Raw genomic sequence first — 20,332 nt, forward strand, 5'->3', positions numbered from 1 at the left:
CAGTAAATTCGTTAGAGAGATTATCGGAAAAATAAAGACATTGATTGATTGAGATCGGTGCAAATTAAATATGGGATACCCGATTGCTAAATATACTAAACACTAAACTTGTAAGCGAATCTCGTAGCGCTACGCCGTAGCTCGTAGCGCGCTGAGTAGGAAGGACTCAAATATCAATTCGAACGTTCACTGGGTTTACTGATGTTTCGGCGAAAATTACTTGACAAACTTTCAGTTCCCAAACTATTTATCCCATATTTTTAGTTGGGCGAAATTTCATTTCGCAAATTTACATAATCCGGCGAGACGTATGATAACTCCTCTGGAGTTGCAGGCGTACAACATCATTCGGGCCGTATGCTTGTTTGCCACCGACGTAGTATAAAAAAAAACTACATGATTTCAGTGTAGATACCTAAGCTCGATTTGGCCTGTCAGATTGACCATGATTTTGGTTAAGACGAAAGTTGACGTCCCCACGTAAATCGCTTTTCCATACGTGTATCTACTTTAAATTTTCTTTGTGGATGTTAAAATTTAACGTTACACGTTTCATGGAAAATATATATATTATATTATATTATAGCCTCTTTATTCCTTAGGAAAAAATCACCTTTGGTTACATGTATATACATAATTTTACAGCTTAAAATAGTAACATTTCAACATAGGTATACAAGCGTTATTTCTAAAACAATTTAATTACAAATATGATTAAATGAATACTATTTTTTATATAATAATATTAATATTTTTTTCAGAAAAAAAAAGAAAAATATATATATGGAAAATATATAACTACCTACTAATAAAATCATAGAATATGCGAGGATAACCACAAGAAAACAATTACTCTTCAAATGTCCTGTGAAAATCTATTGCCACCGCATGCGATTCTTTAGATTAATTATTTCTCTTAAAAAACGTTTAATTTTATCTGTAATACCATAGAGTAACTTATACTAGAGCGGTACTGTCATAGTAAATTTTGTAACCCCAGTAAATTCACTGCCATCTGTCGACACACTTTAAAACTAAAAATAAATATTTATAAAAATACGATAAAATGTATTTAAATATGGATAAATGATTTTTTTATTTGCATTAATTATTTTTATATGATTTTGACCCATGTTCTTTCACTGGTATGCGTTAAAATTATAAATAACAAACGAAACAGTCAACGCCCTCTATACGAGTGTAGGCCAAAACTAGTGGCGCCATCTGATCGAGAATCAAATTTTCGTGATTTTCGAGGCACGTTTTTTTCTTAGACTGTATCCATCTATTACGGAGTTATATCTATCTTTGGGTATACTGTTGAACCCGCTTAATACGATTACTTTTCCGCGTAATACGACATTTCATTACTTATCATTACGATTATATACTACTATATAGCGACCCGGGGCGACTTCGCACGGGTTACACAAAACCTCTCTCGATTCGACAAGCCCCCAAGCCTGTTTTTAAGCGTCTACTCCGCAAGCATCTTCTGTCAGAAGAATTTAAATAATGTTCTCCATCTTGTATGTACTAATATGTATTAGTTTATCTTTTGTATATCATATAAGTATTAGTATTTAATCATAATTTTGTTAGTTTACGTTATTATGTTTATATATATATACATGACTTTTTTTGGTTCTATTTCTCGTTATAATTTATGAATCTATCCTGCACCAACATTTATGTCTCTGTTTGACCTAATGGTTGACTGGTAGAGAATGCCTTTTGGCATTAAGTCCGCCATTTGTACATTTTTCTTTGCTTGTGCAATAAAGTTTAAATAAAAAAAAAAACATAATAAATTACAATTCTAAATCTTCCTCAAGAATCACTTTATTGTGAAAAGTGAAAACCACATGAAAATCCGTTTAGTATTTTTGAGTTTATCGCGGATATACAGACATACCCTCCTAAGTCCCAGCTTTTTTTAAACGTCATGGTCCTAGAGGCCTCTTGTTAATTTTTTTCATGGAGACTATATAAAGGAGCCAAATCTCTATGTATGAAAAGTGTCCATCAAAAAACAGTAATTAGGCGGCGCCACCATACACCGAAATACTACCAAAAACAACCTACGTAATTTGGTCGGGTTATTTGTTGCCTTATATGGTTTATGTTATACTCATGTCCCAGAGCCTAACTAGCGCCACCGGAGAGATTAGGAACTATTATTTAAAGCTGAAAGCGGTCACTTTTGCAACAATTCTGCCATAAGAGATTGGCATCCTTTCTATACCATCCATAATTTTTTTGCACATAATAAACATTTGCTGTCAGTCCGAACAGACTATTTACAACCTTATGGACTTTCAGAATACCCCGCGCGAGCATTCAAATCTAAACATTTTGTACCGAAATATGTACTATCGGTGTTTATTACTATACTAATGTAATTAATGCTGGGACTGAAGGGTGACTTTTATTATGTACAAAATTTGGTACCGCAGGACTTAGGAGGATACAGGGACTTTGTTTTATAAGGTGTAGTGATCTTAACGTATCGCATCGCCTTCAGTATGCTTCAGCCTTAAATAGCTAATCTCCTAATATAAACTGAGATTATAAATCCATCATCTAGGCTCATATCCGAAGGGCAGCCGTCCAGATGCATAATGTTGTATGCATTGAAGCTTACTTCAAAGCCTTGTTCATTCAATTAAAAGCACATTTTCTCACATCACCAATGAATTTCACGTGAACAAAGAACAAATTTGCTAATACCGTTTATTTGTTGTTAACGTTATTTTAACAGAGTTCAATTTCGTTTAAGTTGTTACTAAAGAAAACTTGGTAAAGGAACGTTTAAATCTAAACTGTTTGACATCACATCAAATATCCATTAAAAACTCAACCTTAATACAACCAGTTTAAAATTAAAAATACATTGCGCGTAGCAGTCTGAAGGAGCCATTTTGTTTAAAGCGTTGTGATACGGAGGGTAGTTCGCGCAGGCGCGGTGCGGCGTAAACACCGTATTACGGGCAGTAATCGTACGCCAGTCGCTGCGGGCGGTCGTGTCGCGTCGTGTCGGATCGTGTGTGCCGTGTGCTCAAATACATTGTCAAACTGTGGATTTTTCCTGTGTTTCTTAAGGTAAGATACAATTTTTAATTCAACTTAGGTTGTCAAAGTGTGTGTGTAATATTTGTATGCGTAAACGTGTAATAAATAATTCTATAGGTTGGTATATTGACGGCATGAATTCGTTAATAGTACGTTGAGTCATAAGACAATGAGTTCGGTCTGGTTGAGTGAAAATAATGATAAACCGTCTATTTATGTAACGTTAAAATAACGAACCGTTGTTTAAAATAATTTTAAATGAAAATAACCAGATTATGTATTAATTTTAATTTTTAAAATGTAAATAAATGAAAAATGTATTGCTTATAAATACATGTGTATGGATAAATAAAAATCTGTGTATTTGTGGGTTGAGGCACCAGTCTCTTCGGAAGGCGTGGGTTCGTATCCCACCGCTGTCACCATGTTCTGTTCAATGAAACACCACGAGTCCTTGACAACAACTGATTTATTCCCACATACATACACATAGGAGGGTACAACCCAAATCTTACAGATACCAATATCTACAACAGAAACCTTGCTACTTCAAAAAATAATACATAAAACGAATTAACATCTAATTTTGAAATATCGGCAATGTAGTCAACAAATTTGATTCCTAGGCCACTATAGAACCTTATCGCTTTAACACTCTATAAGCACTGTCGTAGTATAAACAAATTGATTGAATATTACATGGTGCTATATAGTAGCCTGGACATTTTTTTCTGTAGTGATGCACTGGACTTGTTTTTAGGATATGTAAATTTAATGTTATTTCTGACCAGAATCATGAGCTGATTCCATGCTCCTAGGAAAGAAATAATGTCCCAAAATTTTCATACATTTTACGTACTTTCCATTTTGTTACCGCCGTACTCGGCCGTGCAGTGTTTGAAAAATGGTAACGGAATGGATAAATAAAACTTGGGTCTTTTTTCCTCCTAGTAGGAACGAATAAGGAGCTCGTGATTCTGAGTAGGAAAAACATTAAATTTACCTATTTTGGAAAAAAAGTCCAGTGCATCACTACAGAAAACAATGCCTGCCTAGGAATCAAATTGCCTGACTGTACAAACTGACACGTAAGCAATTGATGTGCATATCCGGTTGCAAAATATTTACGTTAAGTACAGTTGCCATCAGATACATCGCGGCCGGCCAAGGTGCTCACAAATATCTGAACACGCCTCTATTGTCAAGGCGTTAAGACGGGATTCCACCAATGCTTGTGCCATCATGGTGGAATCATGGTGTTCAGATATTTTTGAGCACCTCGGCCTCTCCGATATGTCTGATGGCGACTGTACCAATCCATTCATAAATATGTAGACTGGTGTGTTAGCAACACTGTTTGTAAGGATCATTATTTATTAATAGCTTATATTTTGACCATTCTTACTTTTACGATTAGCTTAAAAAAGAGTATCAGTTGACCCTTACTTGTCACTGGTTCCCGCCATCTTGAATTGTTATTAAAAGGCGGGTACACTGTGACAAGGGGGAGTTCGTGTACAGACGAGTTACAGTGTAGACATCTTGGAATATTTATTGTAAATTCGTATTATGTTGGTAGCGAACGAATAAAGTTAAAATATTGGTACAAGTATTATAGTTTTCATCATCAACCCGGTGGTAATGGTAACCTAACAGGTGCAATTCTTAAGCGAGGTTTAGACTAGCAAGAACTTGCATGCAATTTTCATTACAGAGGGAGAGACTTTTTATTATTTTAGGATGTAGGTGCGTGAACGTAAACGCGTAACAATTTTTTTTTTGCATTTTTTGTTATTTTGTCTAGTCTGCTTGGTGACAATGATTTGTTAGAAAATATATTGTATAACGTTTAACATTTAAAACTTTCGCGTTTTGAACACATATTAAATCACATTTAAAATCGGGTCTATCGCGAATTTATTTTGTTACCTTTATTTACCGACGTTTCGACACAGATTTCACTGGTCGTGGTCGCGGCTAACTGACGTCCCAGCAAAATGTCAAAACAGAGATTTGTGTGGCTACCCGACGAAAAGTGTATTTGTAACGCTCTTTATGTAAACTACGTAAACCAAACGATAGCGCCATCTAAACGACGCGCAGAGACATCTAGCGGCAAATGTTGGAACCAAGTTTCGTTAGTACTTGTATTTCGTTGTACTGTCTTATTTATGTTTAAGAGCGATTATCGCAAAGAATTTAACCCTAAATATTTAATAAAAACTCATAGGACTTAAAGCTTCGTTTAAAATCCTTATCTTTAAAGCGGAAATCGCGCCATTTACGCGTGAGTATGTACATAAAAATTAAGTATAAGAATGTACTAACGATACCAACAAAAGACGTAAAACCTGCCGCCTCTTATAAGGATCTGTATATGTGTCGTTTTCAAGCAAAAGGTACCAAATTGTCGCTTGCCAGAACGAGGCTGTGACGGGTTTTTCGTAAAAAGATACAAGCAATTTTCGTCCTTATGGTAAGCGACAATGTGGTCCCTTTTGATTGAAAACGTCTCATATTACAAGGCGCACGTGCATGTGCACGGCTGCGAACACGCACCCGGTGTGCACACGCCTTAATTCTGTAATAATTTCTCCAGTCCCTCCCAAGTTTTCAACCCAACAGACCGTATCCAGTGTCCCAAAATTGCCATTTAGAAAAATCCTTGCTCCTTTTTAAGACGCCCCAACAATAAGACTAATTTTCATACTATGAGAAGCAATAATAAATGTAAGTACATTTTTACGGAAAATTAGAAGCTAATACGCTTGTAATTAGACTGATAAATTATTGTAAAGAAATAAGACTTAGTTATTTTTGAGTTTCGGAGGTAGATCCGCTGTTGGTATAAACTAAAATAAATGTCTTAAGGTGGTAAATTTGAATAGATTAAATAAATAAATAAATATTATAGCACATTCTTACACAGATTGACTAAGTCCCACGGTAAGCCTAAGGAGGCTTGTGTTATGGGTACTCAGGCAACCATATATATAATATATAAATACTTAAATACATAGAAAACACCCATGACTCAGGAACAAATATCTGTGCTCATCACACAAATAAATGCCCTTACCGGGATTCGAACCCAGGACCATCGGCTTCACAGGCAAGGTCAGTACCCACTAGGCCAACCCGGTCGTCAAATTATTTGTCGTCGGTCGTCAAAAGATTAAAATGTTTTTAAGCAAACAACAGTAAAGTTTTATTTTAATTGCTGAAGGCAGCAATGCTGCCTTAAAGCTTTGAATGTTTTTTTTGAAGCTTTTAAGTAAATCAGATGGAGCACAAAGATTTGTATGAATAAACGACATTGTTTCATGTCTTATTCAGGAATTGTATTATTAAAAATTCCTTTATGATTTAGCTCTTTGACAATAACATAGAATTTCTCTTTTTGAGCTATTTTCTGTGGCACTGTACTTTATTGGTTAGGGTAAATAGAGTCTACGATAGGTATGTATTTTTTTGTATTTTATTTATAGTAACAAAACGTGGATAAAAAAGTTTCATAGTAAACCGCCGGAGCGCGGCGGGTGACGTTGATCAGTCTGTCAAGTGCGGATGGTTCAACTGGCACTAAGTAGATTAAGCTCAATACATGTGGACCTAATATCTATATACATATATAAAACGTAAGTTAGTACCTATTTTTTTATATAACGTAATACTGGATGCACTTCACTGTTAACTGGTTAGCGTTAAGGTTTTTTTTTTCTTATCTTCTTCATGAATTTATAATGTATTCATAATACTTATATTTTCTTTTATCAATGTCTCCCGGAGCCTTAAGCTCCAGTGGTATATAAGCTCCGAATAATCAAAATTTTTGTATTTATTAAGTGGTGAACGGTGTTGGTCACACATACTGTAAATAGTGTTAAAACTACTATATTTAAGTTTCCCTTGTAGTGATTGTTTGTTTACTTTTCGCACGAGCATTATCAACGAAACTGATTTTTGTTGGTTAACCAGACATTTGGTTCAACCTTGTGCTTAGTTTTAACTGTTATCCTGTATGATACATTTAAAAAAAGACCTACCATATTGTTTTATGATTTAAGAGGCAAAAGAACGGACGAACCGTCTGATGGTAAGCAATTTCCGTCGCCAATGGACACCTGCAACAGAGGGATTGCAAGAGCGTTGCCGCCCGGGTTGCGTAAATGTTAGAAACAAAGTATTTATTTGATTTCATCTCCCCATACCATTAGTATGAAATCCATTTAGCAGCAATGAATATTTGAATAGATTCATATTATCTAATCATTTATTCAAAACTCTACTTGTATAAAATAGATTTGGTTTCCCAATTTTCCTATTGTATATAGGGTACAGTCAACATGAATAGTAGCAATAGGATGGAACAAGGCACCAAAAGTATCTGCCACCCTGGGGGCCTAGCCAAGGTAACAATCGTTAATAGAAAACGTCAATGTGACGTTTCGTAGCAGCTGTAAATATAAAAAAAAATTATTGCTTGACTCTTGACTCTAATACTTTTCCAATTAGGAATATATCTCTGAATTCGCGTTCATAAGTAGCTAAGGGTAAAAACGGGACCCTATTACCATAGAGTAACTGATACTAGAGCGGTACTGTCATAGTAAATTTTGTAACCCCAGTAAATTCACTGCCATCTGTCGACACACTTTAAAACTAAAAATGAAGATTTATAAAAATACGATAGAATGTATTTAAATAACGATAAATGATTTTTTTTATTTGCATTAATTATTTTTATGATTTTGACCCATGTTCTTTCACTGATATGCGTTAAAATTGTAAAATAACAAACAAAACCGTCAACGCCATCTATACGACTGTAGGCCAAAACTAGTAGCGCCCTCTGAACGAGAATCCAATTTTCTTGATTTTCGAGGCACGTTTTTTCCTTAGACTGTATCCATCTATTACGGAGTTATATCTATCTTTGCTATTACTAAGACTCCGCTGTCCGTCTGTCCGTCTGTCTGTCTATCACCAGGCTGTATCTCATGAACCGTGATAGCTAGACAGTTGAAATTTTCACAGATGATGTATTTCTGTTGCCGCTATAACAACAAATACTAAAAACAGAATAATATAAATATTTAAATGGGGCTTCCATACAACAAACTTGATTTTTTTGCTGTTTTTTCCGTAATGGTACGGAACCCTTCGTGCTGGAGTCCGACTCGCACTTGGCCGGTTTTTTGTGGTTTTCTCTTACTAGTGTATTTCGTTCTGCAATTATATTTATGTAGACTACCTATTAATTGTTTGAAAATGAAATTTCGTTTATTGTTTGCAAAATGTATAAGAAATTAACGCTTAACATCATATTACTAACTTAGGTGTTTAATTAAGGTTTTACCCTGCACCTATCCCGATCTGAATTTTCTTGGTTATCTTTCTTACATTTTTCTTGTGAAAAACTTACGTAATTGTCAGTACACAGCGCTTGGCAAGCCTCCAACACCGAACTACGCTAAAAACGCAGCTTTTAGCCCACTAGATAAAACCAGTGGTATGCAATGCAATACAATACAGTAACCCTAGTCTAAATTTCATTCAATTTCATGATGTACGCGTTTGCGTTAAGGCCGTTCCATTGGTTTGCCGCTGTCACTGTCACTGTCACATTTTCATTTTGTATGGGATTTTGAGTTTCCAAAACGTCCCGCTTGGCGCGCGGTTCAAAATCCCATACAAAAATAGACAACTTTAACGCGAACGCACGTCATTATCAAATGAAATTTACACTATAAGGGGTTCAGTATTCTTTATTATTCACTAATCCTACATCTTATTAAACCGAGTCCCCCACCGCGTCTGTGTCTGTATGTTCGCGGTAAACTTGAAAAGTAATACTGAACAAATTTTCATGCATGTAATGATATTTTAGCACACCGTTTGTCTAAAACAGCTAAAGATTTATATAAATTAGTTAATTTAGGAATTATGCGAAGGTAAATTTGTGATTTTGATTTGTATCAATGGGGGTGCCATCATCAAATATGATAAAACCCTTTTATTAAATAGATTTAAAAAAAGGTTTACCCGAGCGTAGCGACCCACTAAATTGTTGTCTATTGTTAATCAGTATGTTTTTGTCGCTAAAATTAAAATTATCTTTTAAGGCGGTTCCCTGAGCCAGAAGGCGAAAAATCTCCTTATATGATCATATTTTTCTAAGAAACGTTGATATTTGTAGACGTGGAAAAAATATATGTAGTTCTTGATTATATTATCTTTAATTTATAAGCTTCCGATACACGAATTATGACACTTCGCTCGATACAATTAATTCCCAAAGTAACCTCTAACTCGGACTTTTAATCCATCTTTACTTGGTTAGTTATTATGTGACACTAGAAACAAAAAAAAGAAGAAAAGCAATCTTATTTTAAATAGTAATTTTACCGCTTTCGAATTTCGATATTGTAAGGCAACGTTATTAAAATAAATAAAAATCGACAAAATTTGACCAAAATTCACTTGGCGCGCATGGTCTTTCCCGTTCTTTCTTGCGAAATACGACAGTGATAGCGGCAAACCCATGGAACGGCCTTAACTTAGAATGATCCACGTTAACAGCCTCTCTCCCCCTACTTAATAGCATAATAACCCGGGGTTAACCGGTTCAACCGTTAACCAAGTGTCAAATTAACCGGTTAAACCCGGGTTAGTGGGATGGTGCAAGTGGCGCTTAGGGTACTAACCTTTAAAATTTTGTCAAATGAAAGTCACCATATTTGTAGCAATTATTTTATATCGTGTTGTGCAAACTTACGTAATGACACGCTTGCAGCTGGCGGGTCGCCAAACTGGGACTGCGCTAAAACTGACTAAATTCTCTCGTTATCGAGCTTTTTCTGCTAACGGTACTTTATTTTTTCATTGACAAGGTTTTATACCTACCGGGTAAGGCCGGCCCGTGTTCTACGCTGACAGTTGTCTGAGTTGTCGCCTGACAGTGTTGGCCGTAATTGTTAATTTTAATTAACCATTGATCAATTTTATTAACCATTAGTTCCGCCATTAACCAATTGCATTAAAGTTAATTCGGATTAAAGTTAATTCGGATTAAATTTTTGAGACGTTAATGGCCATTGAAGTTAATTCGGATTAACTTTAATTCGGATTAACTTCAATGGCCATTAAGTTTCAAAAAATTAATTAGAATTACTCTCAATTGCATTAACGTCTAATAAAATTACATTCGTGATATTTTAAAATGAGACAGCAAAATGACCCTGACTGAACCCTGGCAGTAGTAGCAGTACCTACCTACTACCTAGTAGAATTCTGGTTTGGTGCAACACAGACATACGCGGTTTTGGTCATTTAAATCGTCTTGATGAGCACTTCGGAGAGCCGTACCCATGATAGAGCTGATGCTGAACCCTGGCAGTACCTAATGGATCTAAGGTTTGGTGCAACATAGGCACACGCTGTTTTAGTCATCCGACTCGTCTTGATGAGCACTTCGGAGAGCCATACCCATGATAGAGCTGATGCTGAACCCTGGCAGTACCTAATGGATCTTAGGTTTGGTGCAACATAGGCACACGCTGTTTTAGTCATCTGACTCGTCTTGATGAGCACTTAGGAGAGCAGTACCCATAATGGAGCTGATGCTGAACCCTGGCAGTACCTAGCGGAACTAAGGTTTGGTGCAACATAGGCACACGCTGTTTTAGTCACCCGACTCGTCTTGATGAGCACTTAGGAGAGCGGTACCCATGATAGAGCTGATGCTGAACCCTGGCAGTACCTAGTGGATCTAAGGTTTGGTGCAACATAGGCACACGCTGTTTTAGTCACCCGACTCGTCTTGATGAGCACTTAGGAGAGCAGTACCCATAATGGAGCTGATGCTGAACCCTGGCAGTACCTAGTGGATCTAAGGTTTGGTGCAACATAGGCACACGCTGTTTTAGTCACCCGTCTCGTCTTGATGAGCACTTAGGAGAGCGGTACCCATGATAGAGCTGATGCTGAACCCTGGCAGTACCTAGTGGATCTAAGGTTTGGTGCAACATAGGCACACGCTGTTTTAGTCACCCGACTCGTCTTGATGAGCACTTAGGAGAGCAGTACTCATGATAGAGCTGATGCTGAACCCTGGCACTACCTAGTGGATCTAAGGTTTGGTGCAACATAGGCACACGCTGTTTTATTTACCCGACTCGTCTTGATGAGCACTTAGGAGAGCGGTACCCATGATAGAGCTGATGCTGAACCCTGGCAGTACCTAGTGGATCTAAGGTTTGGTGCAACATAGGCACACGCTGTTTTAGTCACCCGACTCGTCTTGATGAGCACTTAGGAGAGCGGTACCCATGATAGAGCTGATGCTGAACCCTGGCAGTACCTAGTGGATCTAAGGTTTGGTGCAACATAGGCACACGCAGTTTTAGTCACCCGACTCGTCTTGATGAGCACTTAGGAGAGCAGTACCCATGATAGAGCTGATGCTGAACCCTTGCAGTACCTAGTGGATCTAAGGTTTGGTGCAACATAGGCACACGCTGTTTTAGTCACCCGACTCGTCTTGATGAGCACTTAGGAGAGCAGTACCCATAATGGAGCTGATGCTGAACCCTGGCAGTACCTAGCGGAACTAAGGTTTGGTGCAACATAGGCACACGCTGTTTTAGTCATCCGACTCGTCTTGATGAGCACTTAGGAGAGCAGTACCCATGATAGAGCTGATGCTGAACCCTGGCACTACCTAGTGGATCTAAGGTTTGGTGCAACATAGGCACACGCTGTTTTAGTCACCCGACTCGTCTTGATGAGCACTTAGGAGAGCGGTACCCATAATAGAGCTGATGCTGAACCCTGGCAGTACCTAGTGGATCTAAGGTTTGGTGCAACATAGGCACACGCTGTTTTAGTCACCCGACTCGTCTTGATGAGCACTTAGGAGAGCAGTACCCATGATAGAGCTGATGCTGAACCCTGGCAGTACCTAGCGGAACTAAGGTTTGGTGCAACATAGGCACACGCTGTTTTAGTCATCCGACTCGTCTTGATGAGCACTTAGGAGAGCAGTACCCATGATAGAGCTGATGCTGAACCCTGGCACTACCTAGTGGATCTAAGGTTTGGTGCAACATAGGCACACGCTGTTTTAGTCACCCGACTCGTCTTGATTAGCACTTAGGAGAGCGGTACCATAGAGCTGATGCTGAACCCTGGCAGTACCTAGTGGATCTAAGGTTTGGTGCAACATAGGCACACGCTGTTTTAGTCACCCGACTCGTCTTGATGAGCACTTAGGAGAGCAGTACCCATGATAGAGCTAATGCTGAACCCTGGCAGTACCTAGTGGATCTAAGGTTTGGTGCAACATAGGCACACGCTGTTTTAGTCACCCGACTCGTCTTGATGAGCACTTAGGAGAGCAGTACCCATAATGGAGCTGATGCTGAACCCTGGCACTACCTAGCGGAACTAAGGTTTGGTGCAACATAGGCACACGCTGTTTTAGTCATCCGACTCGTCTTGATGAGCACTTAGGAGAGCAGTACCCATGATAGAGCTGATGCTGAACCCTGGCACTACCTAGTGGATCTAAGGTTTGGTGCAACATAGGCACACGCTGTTTTAGTCACCCGACTCGTCTTGATAAGCACTTAGGAGAGCAGTACCCATAATGGAGCTGATGCTGAACCCTGGCAGTACTTAGCGGAACTAAGGTTTAGTGCAACATAGGCACACGCTGTTTTAGTCATCCGACTCGTCTTGATGAGTACTTAGGAGAGCAGTACCCATGATAGAGCTGATGCTGAACCCTGGCACTACCTGGTGGATCTAAGGTTTGGTGCGACATAGGCACACGCTGTTTTAGTCACCCGACTCGTCTTGATGAGCACTTAGGAGAGCAGTACCCATGATAGAGCTGATGCTGAACCCTGGCAGTACCTAGTTGATCTAAGGTTTGGTGCAACATAGGCACACGCTGTTTTAGTCACCCGACTCGTCTTGATGAGCACTTAGGAGAGCAGTACCCATAATGGAGCTGATGCTGAACCCTGGCAGTACCTAGCGGAACTAAGGATTGGTGCAACATAGGCACACGCTGTTTTAGTCATTTTATATATTTAAAATTTATATATTTAAAATTATATATTTAAAAATATCGATTTATATATTTAAAATTTTACGGAGTATACTCTTTTTATCCGTTAAAGTATCCTACGTTGTTCGTGTTAGGAATGGTAGAATACAATAAACTAGAAGTTAGAAGGGAGCTGGGGCTAGCTTCATATATATTTAAGTTGGTGCGGGGCAAGTTGTGCAACCCTGGAGTCCTGGCAGAGGTGCGTTTGAACGTACCAGATCGGTATGTGTGGCGGCGGCGGCGGCCGAGCCTGCTGGCCGAGCCGCTCGCTCGAACGCAACTCCTTCGCCAGGCCCCCTTTACGCGCGCAATTCGGACCCTTAATAGAGTAGCGATCGAGTTAGATTTGTTCTCTTGTTCTCTGAACGAATTCACAAGGGCTACGCTTTACGTATTGTGCTACTGTAATCTGTAAGCTAATGTATTGTACCTATTTTTTGTGTCAATTTCCATACTGTCGAATTAGGATTTCCTGTAATTGATGGTTGTGTGTATGTAAATAAATAAATAAAAAATGTACTGCCAGGGTTCAGCATCAGCTCTATCATGGGTACTGCTCTCCTAAGTGCTCATCTAGACGAGTCGGGTGACTAAAACAGCGGGTGCCTATGTTGCACCAAACCTTAGATCCACTAGGTACTGCCAGGGTTCAGCATCAGCTCTATCATGGGTACTGCTCTCCTAAGTGCTCATCAAGACGAGTCGGACGACCTAAACAGCGCGTGCCTATGTTGCACCAAACCTTAGATCCACTAGGTACTGCCAGGGTTCAGCATCAGCTCTATCATAGGTACTGCTCTCCTAAGTGCTCATCAAGACGATTCGGACGACCTAAACAGCGCGTGCCTATGTTGCACCAAACCTTAGATCCACTAGGTACTGCCAGGGTTCAGCATCAGCTCTATCATGGGTACCGCTCTACTAAGTGCTCATCAAGACGAGTCGGGTGACTAAAACAGCGTGTGCCTATGTTGCACCAAACCTTAGATCCACTAGGTACTGCCAGGGTTCAGCATCAGCTCTATCATGGGTACTGCTCTCCTAAGGGCTCATCAAGACGAGTCGGATGACTAAAACAGCGTGTGCCTATGTTGCACCAAACCTTAGACCCACTAGGTACTGCCAGGGTTCAGCATCAGCTCTATCATGGGTACTGCTCTTCTAAGTGCTCATCAAGACGAGTCGGATGACCTAAACAGCGCGTGCCTATGTTGCACCAAACCTTAGATCCACTAGGTACTGCCAGGGTGCAGCATCAGCTCTATCATGGGTACCGCTCTCCTAAGTGCTCATCAAGACGAGTCAGATGACCAAAACAGCGCGTGCCTATGTTGCACCAAACCTTAGATCCACTAGGTACTGCCAGGGTGCAGCATCAGCTCTATCATGGGTACTGCTCTCCTAAGTGCTCATCAAGACGAGTCGGACGACCTAAACAGCGCGTGCCTATGTTGCACCAAACCTTAGATCCACTAGGTACTGCCAGGGTTCAGCATCAGCTCTATCATGGGTACCGCTCTACTAAGTGCTCATCAAGACGAGTCGGGTGACTAAAACAGCGTGTGCCTATGTTGCACCAAACCTTAGATCCACTAGGTACTGCCAGGGTTCAGCATCAGCTCTATCATGGGTACTGCTCTCCTAAGTGCTTATCAAGACGAGTCGGATGACTAAAACAGGGTGTGCCTATGTTGCACCAAACCTTAGACCCACTAGGTACTGCCAGGGTTCAGCATCAGCTCTATCATGGGTATGGCTCTCCGAAGTGCTCATCAAGACGAGTCGGATGACTAAAACTGCGTGTGCCTATGTTGCACCAAACCTTAGATCCATTAGGTACTGCCAGGGTTCAGCATCAGCTCTATCATGGGTACGGCTCTCCGAAGTGCTCATCAAGACGATTTAAATGACCAAAACCGCGTATGTCTGTGTTGCACCAAACCAGAATTCTACTAGGTAGTAGGTAGGTACTGCTACTACTGCCAGGGTTCAGTCAGGGTCAGGGGGCATTTTGCTGTCTCATTTTAAAATATCACGAATGTAATTTTATTAGACGTTAATGCAATTGAGAGTAATTCTAATTAATTTTTTGAAACTTTAATGGCCATTGAAGTTAATCCGAATTAACTTCAATGGCCATTAACGTCTCAAAAATTTAATCCGAATTAACTTTAATCCGAATTAAATGGCTAATGGTTAATGGCCATTAACCTTTTTAATTGTTAATTTTTAATGGTTAATGGCATTAGCGTTTGGCCAACACTGTCGCCTGACATTCACAGTTCATCGTACATTTCCAACAATTTCAACAAGTAAATCTTGGCGCTCCGATTTACTATAAATATACCGTGTTGTACTTCTTCTTAAACAAAACCAGACTGCGTAAAAATAAATGAATCAGACTTTTTAGATTTTTATGTGGATATATACATATATTTTTTAAATGGTCTTTTCACTAGCTTTCGTTTGATACCCATATTCCTATGGTAAGAAACCCTCCTCCTTTTTTTCATTAGCGGAGCGTCATTTAAGAAATTTATATAGCCTATGTCACTACCACATTTCTGACGAATTCAACCACACCTCATATGTCAAACACTGTCCAGCCGTTTGGGCTGTAGGGCGTGCCAAAGAAATCGACAAACATACCTACATATACTTACATACATACGCTCGAAAAACATTACCTTCCTTCTGATGCAGTCGGGTAAAAATGCTTTCATCAAATTTATGAGTACTTCGCTATTATCTAAAGTGTGCTCGTAGAGATTGACGTTGTTAGGTAGTTGCTATTAGAATATAATACATTTTTTGTCAGGATCCTAATCATACATAGGAGATTAAAAACCTTATTATCCATAAAATAGAAGCTAAAATAACGTAAACAACCTCTCCAGGGGTTCCCAACCTTTTTCAGTCCGCAACTTGCAAGTTTAAAATTTCGGCGGCGGCGCCCTAACCCAGCTAGGCTATTTGAAATAGATAGGTAACATGGTGAGGAGGATTGCCTCACGGCGCCCCTCTCTGCTGTCTACGGCGCCCCAGGGCGCCGCGGCGCTGAACTGATTTGACGTAGGAAACCACACAAAGGAGGGCAGCACCAGTCGTGCATCTAGCGAATAAGTTTGACTTTTGAAACTAAAAATCATAAATTAAAGCGAGTATAAAGGGGGCCACTGACTATCAGTCCGCCGGACGATATCGGCCTGTCAGTTAGAACAAAAATTTGACAGTTCCGAACAACTGACAGGCCGATATCGTCCGGCGAACTGATAGTCAGTGGGCCCCTTAAGTTTTACATACAAAACTTCTGATCGTTCTATTTTCTTTTGTAAGTATAACAATTTATAATAATTTTATTATTAAAAATATATTTATTTGCTGACATGTCCCATAATTACTCAGTTTAATTTAATTAAGTTATAAGCATGTATGTATATAGTTCGTAAGATTTCTAACACAATGCATTATTGTTAAAGAAATAAATAAATGGAAATGGAATTTCAAGGGAATTTAGGATATTTTAAGGTAAAAAACAAAACAAAAAACTTATAAAAAAACAGTATTTGTTAGTGTCTCATATCGGAATATTTTAACACAAGTTCTAGGGTATATTATTGTGTCATTAAAATTATGCCACTTTTACACAAACGCCACCTACAAGAGCCTCTCCCTTCTGACACCTTCTCTGAGCACATTTCCCGTTCATCTTCTTAAAACCATCAGGGCATTCCGGTACCTCAGGCTTATCCTTCAGATTCACATAGTCCAAATACCAATAATCATAGTCCTCTGTAGTAGTAGTCGTTGGTTTAGGTCTCGGTTTCTTCTTCTTCTGATCCATCTTACCTTCCTCTTGGTAAACTAGTCCATCTTCATTGAAATTGATATATATGTTTACTGTGTATACATTCTCGGGATCGCTGCCTCTTAAGTCTGATTTCACTTCTTCTTTCAACTTTAGATTTGGAGCGATTGTGCTTGTGGGTAGAGGCCATCCTATGTTAACTGGGGGCAAGCTTATTAAGTGTGGAGTAAAATCTTTAGGTCCATCTAGTGATGACATTGTGCTACTTACAACATTGACTTGCTCAAATATCGCTCTAGGTTCATTTTCTGTTTTTTCCGCAGTTATTTCGATTTCTTCAGTTTTGTCTCCGTCTTTGACAGGTTCAATTTTTTCTTCAATTTTCCTAGGATGATTTCTTCTAAATGTCCTCGCAGGGGACGCGGTTACTGCCATGAGGCATAATGACAAGTATAGAAGGCGCATTGTGTTGTCCCTTTTCGATTATAATGAGTGGATGGTCCACGGGAGTCTATATATACGGGGAACGGGTAGGATGACCTTAAGATCAAGTTGGGAGCAAAAAATAGCTGGACAAGTTTGAATTATGCGTGTGTGTTTAACATGGCCATTATTCTTTATAGGCTTATTATGAGAAATAAAGGAAGATGGGCACTTACTTATTAAGGTATAAACAACTTGGTGAACTAGGCTGCAAAAACGCAATTCTTAATGCTATAGACTGGGTTATTATTAGCTTCAAGCTTACTAATTGCATTTATTGAACCGTTAAATATTTCCATGTAAAATCCGTGCCAGCTTTCGTGTACCTACCTAACCTATAGATGATTGTTGTAGTGAAATCATAGTCGATGATAAAAGCTGGATTATATCAAAAATTAACTCTTTACAGAAATTCTATATTGTCATTTCGAATGCATATAGGTACCTACTTGCAAAGTGTCATAATCATAATGATACGAATCTTAGAAGTACCATATACATACAGTCACCATCAGATATATCGGAGCGGTCAACGTGCTCAAAAATATCTGCATGCATTTTGACGCCTTGATTACATATAGAGGTCTTGTTCAAATATTTGTGAAGACCTTGACGCTCCGATATATCTGATGGCTACTGTACAATGGGGCCAGAAAGCATACCCTTTCTAACCAAAAAAAACCGGCCAAGTGCGAGTCGGACTCGCCCACCAAGGGTTCCGTATTTTTTAGTATTTGTTGTTAAGCGGCAACAGAAACACATGAAAATTTCAACGTGAAAATTTCAACTGTCTAGCTATCACGGTTCATGAGATATAGCCTGGTGACAGACAGACGGACAGCGGAGTCTTAGTAATAGGGTCCCGTTTTTACCCTTTGGGTACGGAACCCTAAGAAATGATGTCGGTCTAATGGTCTCCGAGTAATCAGTACCTAGGTACCTACATATAAAAAAGATTTCGACGAATTAAGAACCTCTTTTTTTGAAGTCGGTTAAAAACACCGTAGTCGGGTTAAGTTTTCAAACTATTTAATCGTTCTTTCCAAACCTTGACACAGTTCTATTTAACTGTAAACGGAAACAGTGGGGAACCCTTTCAAACTAAATAGGTTCTTTCAGCCGAAAGAAAAGTTAGATGAAAAAACTTTTTAAAAGTTTTGCAATGACGGACCGTGGACGTGACGGGTTTAGTGACGTGTTATCACGTCCCAAACTTGTTAGAACGTGTTTATTTGTATTTGAAAGCTTTGTTTTATATAATGACGCTGACAGACACGTGTTCCAATCTACGAATAGCCTTCTAAGGTTAATGGAGTTCTTTTTTGCATCATTAATTCTTTGAATATTTAATAATTCTCAATGCTTATAAATAAAGGAAAAGTGGTAAAACTCACTGTCTCGGGCAAGAGTCGAACTTCGGGATACCAGCCCGCCCCTCTACCAACTCAGCTACCGAGACCTATCTGTGGACACGAATATTCGCCTTCATATGCGCCTTAAATGTCGCTAGGCTCCCTGTCGCTCAGTAATGTGACCTATAGTAGTTTATTTTGATGCTATAATAAAATTCCTGACTATTTTCTTCGGAATTCTAATTTTTTCGCCCTTTGTCTTCGTATCTTTTTTCTGTTAGTATTTTTTTTATGTTAAATGTTAAGTATTTGGTATAAAACAGATAAAATGATAACCATCAAGGTAGCTTTATAGTTGCTTATTAATTGTTCTATAATCGTCAACAGAATAAAATCCAACGACACTGACGAATTAAAAACTTTTCAAACATTATACTCGTTATGCACATAAATTAAACCCATATTAGTATTTTATACAATCGTAATATAATAGAGAGCTTTTCAATCGAGTACCGTGTTTAAGCAACGAAGCTTGCTGAGTTGCCTAAGTGAGGTACGAGATTGAAAAGCTTGATTATATCACTATTGAAAACAATACTTTTTCTAAGTCATCTAAAATAATACTTTTTTTATTATAAATCTAAATAATTAATGAAAATTGGTACAAAAAATTGTACTTAGTACAAAAGACATCAACGCGCGACTATTGTTGCCCGTTTAGTCTTTTCAATGGGAGCGTAGCGGCACGTGATTGGTAATTTTTTAAAGTTGACTACAGCGTATCGAAATGAATATTATAGAGTTGGGAGCCCATACATAAAAAGTACGCAATTATAGTTTGGTATACGAAATCTTAATTCGACCATTAAAGTCGACGAGTAGAAAAAATAAATAAAAGTATCCTGTGTTCATCCTCTATTTAATTTACTCTTAAACCTGTACTAACATTACAGCAACTCATTTAACTGACTATTTTAGGTCTTATGTCGTTGAATTTAGGTATATAAATTACCAGTTTTTTATAGCTGGTCCACCTATACGTATAAGGAGATCATTTTGATACTGGTTGATGTATTAATAGCCCTTCGTTATCATTTGTGCAAGTCGCTCCATAATACCCTGGGTCTTTTTACTTTCACACAATTATAGTGTTTATTGCTAAGTGATTAAGGGTTACAACGACGTGCATGCTTGAATGTAAAGTTATGTATGGCGGTAGGCTTCGTTTTGTCTCATTGTTTAATTGCCAGCATTTATTTATAACCGCGGTCATTGACTGAGCACTCAATATAATAAGCACAGTATAACTTGTACGCAGTAACTTGACTTCAATAAATATGATATTGGCGGTAAACGAGCACACGATTCGTTCTACCGTTGGACTGACGATTCAGAAGTGTCACATGCGCGTTGATTGTTAAAGGAATATGACTGTAATCGAGGTTTAAGAGTCAAAATGCATGTTCTTAGCCGCAACGTAGCACATATTTTGGAGATCTG

The 20,332-nt window shown here is 38.7% G+C and overlaps 2 protein-coding genes across 2 annotated transcripts in view; one reads left to right on the top strand and one right to left on the bottom strand.

The window, feature by feature from the left end:
* LOC134750990 (NADH dehydrogenase [ubiquinone] 1 beta subcomplex subunit 3) overlaps nt 1-20,332 on the bottom strand; it is a 519,415-nt gene that overhangs the window by 238,203 nt on the left and 260,880 nt on the right. The gene's annotated exons all lie outside the window — the stretch shown is intronic.
* LOC134751280 (uncharacterized) overlaps nt 2,899-20,332 on the top strand; it is a 223,096-nt gene continuing 205,662 nt past the window's right edge. The window contains exon 1 of the mRNA XM_063686664.1: nt 2,899-3,102. The gene's annotated coding sequence lies outside the window, so the exon portion shown is untranslated. The remainder of the gene's footprint in view (nt 3,103-20,332) is intronic.

Source organism: Cydia strobilella, chromosome 21 (genome assembly GCF_947568885.1).
Source record: "Cydia strobilella chromosome 21, ilCydStro3.1, whole genome shotgun sequence".
NCBI lineage: Eukaryota > Metazoa > Arthropoda > Insecta > Lepidoptera > Tortricidae > Cydia > Cydia strobilella.